Consider the following 6,215-nt stretch of genomic DNA (forward strand, 5'->3'; position numbering starts at 1 on the left):
TCATCCTCTGTCATCCCCTTCTCCTCCTGCTTTCTTTATGGTTCCAACTCTCACATCCATACGTGAATACTTGAAAAGCCACAGCTTTGACTAGATGGACCTTTCTCGGCAAAGTAATGTCTCTGTTTCTTAACATGCTGGCTAGGTTGGTCATAGCTTTTATTCCAAGGAGCAAGTGTCTTTTAATTTCATGGCTGCAATCACCATCTGCAGTGATTTGGAAGTCCAAGAAAATAAAGTCTATCACTGTTTCCATTGTTTCCCCATCTATTTGCCATGAAGTGATGGGATCAGAATCCATGATCTTCATTTTTCGAATGTTGAGTTTTAGGCCAGTTTTTTTCACTCTCCTCTTTCACTTTCATCAAGAAGCTCTAGTTGTTTACCTTGTTTAATTCCCTGCTGTTTAGATTCCTTCTGCTTCTTTTATCTACCACCCCATATGTCACCATTACTCCACAGTGAAGAACAGAATTGGAGCAAGTATATATTGGACCATCTCAGGCTATTACCACAAAATCTTTCAATGCTCTACTTAATTTGACTGTGACAACTAGCCCGCTGTAAAATTTTAAGAAGATATGATTTATTTCCCAGAATGACATTTTAGTGTCTCAGGTCAACTGTAGGATGAACTAAACACTCAAATGTGCACTATATAATACCTGGCTTGAAAACATGCATATATACTATCATATCATATCATATCATATTATATTGTATTATATATTAGTATAAACTCAAAACTTTCTAACAAGTCTGTCTTTTGCTGTACTATTCTGGCCCAAGATCCCATTTCCTGGAGTCCTATTTTTATCTTATTGTTAGAATTTTTTTTTAATATTTAATTATTTATTTGGTTGCTCTGGGTCTTATTTGTGGCATACAGATCTTCAATCATCATTGTGGTATGTGGGATCTTTAGCTGTAGCATGTGGAATCTAGTTCCCTGACCAGGAACTGAATCCGAGTCCCCTGCCTTGGGAGCACAGAGTCTTAGCCACTGAACCACCAGGGAAGTCCCTGCTAGAATCTTGAGAAGTACCATGTCTTTGGGTCCTTACTTCACTGTAAAGCACAATCAATATCAGAGTTACAGTCCATGCAGATAGACTAATGTACACTTATACATTTTTAACCTTTTCCTTTCTGCTAGGGCTGGTAGGACCTATTGTGTATGTTACATGCAGAATCACAACAACTGGTGTAAATGGATTAGTTAAATGGGTATTAGAAGGCTCTGAAGATTCAACAGAATGGCTTTGGGTTTAAAGTGTTAGAGATTAGGGGAAATCCTCCATTCTGCCTGGGTGATATATTCACTGGGATCTCATCCAAATCTCCGGAAGAGGCAATTTCAGTGCCAATTGTTAACTAATGCTTTGTTTATTCAAAAGGTTGATAGGTGACATCCTTTAGGATAGTCATGAACTCGCTAACATCTTTGAACGCGTTCTTTCTTTTGCTCACTTTTCCCCATCTACATCGAGTCTTTGATGTTGATCATTTTTGTTGGCTCATTAATTCAATGTTTCTTTGTTCAATAAATTCCCCACATGCTAATGTTAAATTGCCAGGAATAAAAATCCTGATGACAGAAGTGGCACCAGAGAAATCATTGCTATTCTTGGCCGCAGACATTTCCAGTCTGAACAATAGCTGTTTTCTTCATAGCTTTCACCAATGTCATATTTTAAGCAGGGATTTTGTGGGATCAACAAATGAATGGAAAAGTCTGAAAAATGTGTTGCAGAAATCTCTCACAGGTAGGCAGGAAATTTGGAATACATGACCAGGACAGAAAAGTCATAAAGAGATGTCTAGGTCAAAAGACAGAGTAAAACTGCTGAAGAGTGTGGTAAAGTATGGTGCAGTCAGCAGCACAGCCATGCTCTTCCCAGCTGATTCTGAAGCTAGTGCCACACGAGGAATTTAAGGCTGCAAACCAGGACACTGGGCAATCTGAAGATTTAAGAAGTGTTAAGAAAGCAGGTTTCACAAGAACAGAACTATCTCAAGGTAGCTTATTTTATAACTCAGTGTAATAAAGCTCTTACCCTTTAATTTTCTTTATTTAAATGAAGAATATTGAAGTATAATTGATTTACAATGTTGTGCTAGTTTTTCCCGCACAGCATAGTGAATCAGTTATACATATACATATAGTCACTCTTTTAAGATTATTTTCCCATATAAGCCATTACAGAGTATTGAGTAGAGGCCCCTGTGCTATACAATAGGTCCTTATTAGTTATCAACTTTGTACGTAGTAGTGTGTGTGGGGGTCAATCTCAATTTCCCAGTTTATCCCACCCTCCTTTCCCCGCTAGTAACCATGACTTTGTTTTCTACATTCTTATCCTTTAAAATGATAATTGTTTATTTTTTTAAATTTTATTTTTAAACTTTACATAATTGTATTAGTTTTGCCAAATATCAAAATGAATCCACCACAGGTATACATGTGTTCCCCATCCTGAACCCTCCTCCCTCCTCCCTCCCCATACCATCCCTCTGGGTCGTCCCAGTGCACTAGCCCCAAGCATCCAGTATCGTGCATCGAACCTGGACTGGCATCTCGTTTCATACATGATATTTTACATGTTTCAATGCTATTCTCCCAAATCTTCCCACCCTCTCCCTCTCCCTCAGAGTCCATAAGACTGTTTTATACATCACTGTCTCTTTTGCTGTCTCGTACACAGGGTTATTGTTACCATCTTTCTAAATTCCATATATATGCGTTAGTATACTGTATTGGTGTTTTTCCTTCTGGCTTACTTCACTCTGTATAATAGGCTCCAGTTTCATCCACCTCATTAGAACTGTATTCTTTTTAATGGCTGAGTAATACTCCATTGTGTATATGTACCATAGCTTTCTTATCCATTCATCTGCTGATGGACATCTAGGTTGCTTCCATGTCCTGGCTATTATAAACAGTGCTACGATGAACATTGGGGTACAAAAAATGATAATTGTTTAAACCAAAATTTTCACAAATTGCAAATATCCAAAGAGTCAATTCCAGAGTTCAAGGGGTATCAGTTGGAGAGGCTTAGGGAGGATAGTCTCCCCAACTCTCTTGGGGAGAGAGTTGTTACTCAGACAGTGAAGAATCTGCCTCAGTGCAGGAGACCAGGGTTTGATCCCTGGGTCAGGAAGATTCCCTGGAGAAGGGAATGATAACAAAGTCCAGTATTCTTGGCTGGAGAATTCCATGGACATAGGAACCTGGGGGAGCTACAGTCCATGCAGTCGCAAAGAGTCAGACACGACTGAGAGACTAACACTTTCAGGGAGAATAGAAGTAACGTGCTCATACTGGAGTTATGTGCCTTTCTTGGAGTTTTCATCAAAGGGTGAGTGGGAGGTAACATATGCAAAGAAAATTTTTAATTGTAAAAAAAAAATGCAGAGAAATAGGGAGTTTTACTGAAAAATATCTGAGATTTAGGGAAATGTCCCAAGTTTATTCGAATCTTTATTTTTCCATCTCTCCAGAGACCCACAGGAGTGAGGCTGCCCCTTGAATACTCCGAATCTTTTCAACCTTTCTCTTGCCTTTTTATATTATTTATTTTCCTTCATTCCTCTGTAGTGATTTATTTACTCTGTAAATCAAGGTAAACCTTTGTAGATCTTTTCCTTTGGATCACCACCATGACTCCCAGCAAATTTACTTCATTATGAAAGCACACCTCAAAAGGTCAATTTGTTCTCTAGTTTAGAAGATATACCTCTTGTTAGAAAAAGCTGATTATACTGAGACATCACAAGTATTTGTGAGTTAACTTCTTTCAGTTTCAGACAGAGTTCAATGTCTAAGGATACTGCATTAACTCTTAGGCGGTCTAGAGCAGCAGCCTCCAATAAGAGTCATAGACATATCTGATAAATTATATCTGAGTTGTTTATTAAAATTAAAATTTCACTCTCAATTGCCACATTTCAACAGCTTACTTGCCAATTGTGCCTAGTGTCTCTCATATTGGAAAGCACAGAAAGAGACCTTCTTCATGTTTGCAGAAAGTTCTATCAGGAACACTGTTCTAGAACCTTCTATTCAAGGTGCCTTCATGGACCAGCAGAGTCAGCCTCCCATGGGAGGCAGTTTATTAGAAAAGCAGTTTCCTGGGCTCCACCCCAGGCCAACTGAATCATAATTTGCACGTTTCATGAGACACCTGGGTTTCCATGTGAGAACACATCAGTTCCATCAAGAGGTCATTTTTGAGTCTGCTTTTATTTATTTATTTTTTCCTAATTTTATTTTATTTTTAAACTTTACATAATTGTATTAATTTTGCCAAATATCAAAATGAGTCTGCTTTTAAATATGAACTCCCTTGCAGAGACAACATATTAAAACATGTCTGATTTTGAGATGTAGGGGTCAAAACTCCATCAGAGCTTTTCTTATCTTGAAGTACCCCTGGTGGCTCAGATGGTAAAGCGTCTGTCTACAATGTGGGAGACGCTGGTTCGATCCCTGAGTTGGGAAGATCCCTGGAGAAGGAAATGGCAGCCCACTCCAGTACTATAGCCTGGAAAATCCCATGGACAGAGGAGCCTGGTAGGCTACAGTCCATGGGGTCACAAAGAGTCAGACACGACTGAGCGACTCCACTCCACATTTATTTTGATAATAAGGGCAGTTGCTGCTGCTGCTGAGTCACTTCAATCATGTCTGACTCTGTGCGACCCCATAGACGACAGCCCACCAGGCTCCCCCATCCCTGGGATTCTCCAGCCAAGAATACTGGAGTGGGTTGCCATTTCCTTCTCCAATGCATGAAAGTGAAAAGTGAAAGTGAAGTCGCTCAGTCGTGTCTGACTCTTAGCGACCCCATGGACTCCAGCCTACCAGGCTCCTCCATCCATGGGATTTTCCAGGCAAGAGTACTGGAGTGGGGTGCCATTGCCTTCTCCGATAAGGGCAGTTAGGATGTGTTAAAAGTCTTCCAAGATGTCTTCTTCAATTTAACAAGCTAATCGTTTTCTATAATTGTTCAAACACACACATCTTTCTGCAAATATGCTTCTTTTATTGGGACCCTCAGAAAAAAGAAATTCACAGACAAAGTGCAGTTCATCATGGTGCTACATTTTTTGGAATCATGAAAATACTTTAGTCAACATGAAGGAGCCAACACTTGATACAGGCAGCTCTCTGGGTATTGAATGAACTGTCCACACATGTAACTGCAGAATGTAATGGGATTAACCCAATTTTAAAGACAAGGATAATAATCTGTGTCCACCATTACATATAGCACCCTGAAGATGTTTAATGTTTATTTGAAATCATAAAAAACCAATTCAGCTCTCAGAGTTGCTAAACACTCACCATGGACTCCTTTGAAACTGAGAAAATCCTGCTTCACTTGTATATCTCATCACTTTTTACATTACTGGTAAATTGTTTAATGACACTGAATATTATTAATGGGTCAAATATCAGAATTACCCCTGTGAGTCTTCTTAGGTAGATCCTTTGGATATAATTATGTTTCAAATATTTGTTCTTAAAGATGAATATTCATTTCTTTACTAAACACCAAGATTATAAGATAATTAGTTCTTGTAAAGTTGTATAGGACTTAGTTCAGGTTTTGAAGATAATTTGAATGTTTATCAAATCAGCTGGCCTTGAATTTCAACTCTTACTTTCCATTATGGTTTATTACAAGATACTGAGTAACATTTCCTGTGCTATACAGTAGGTCCTTGTTGTTTCTCTATTTTATAAACAGTGATACATATATATTAATCCCAAACTCCTAATTTATCCCTCCTTCCCCTCTTTGACAACCGTAAGTGCATTTTCTATGTCTGTAGTCTGTTTCTATTTACTGGAGTTGCTGCTGCTGCTAAGTCACAGCAGTCATGTCTGACTCTGTGTGACCCCATAGACGGCAGCCCACCAGGCTCCCCCGTCCCTAGGATTCTCCAGGCAAGAACACTGGAGTGGGTTGCCATTTCCTTCTCCAATGCATGAAAGTGAAAAGTGAAAGTGAAGTCGCTCAGTCGTGTCCGACCCTCAGCGACCCCATGGACTATAGTTTATTAATTCAATCAAAAACCCTGTACATAAAATCTGAAGCTTAGTGGATTTTAAGAATCAAGTTTATTAATTAAGCAGATGGAGTTTCAATTCAAAAGTTGTGCCAGGCAAGGAACAGAAAGCAATAAAGATTTTTCATGTACCAGTA

The sequence above is a fragment of the Bos taurus genome, chromosome 17, assembly GCF_002263795.3.
Source record: "Bos taurus isolate L1 Dominette 01449 registration number 42190680 breed Hereford chromosome 17, ARS-UCD2.0, whole genome shotgun sequence".
Classification (NCBI taxonomy): domain Eukaryota; kingdom Metazoa; phylum Chordata; class Mammalia; order Artiodactyla; family Bovidae; genus Bos; species Bos taurus.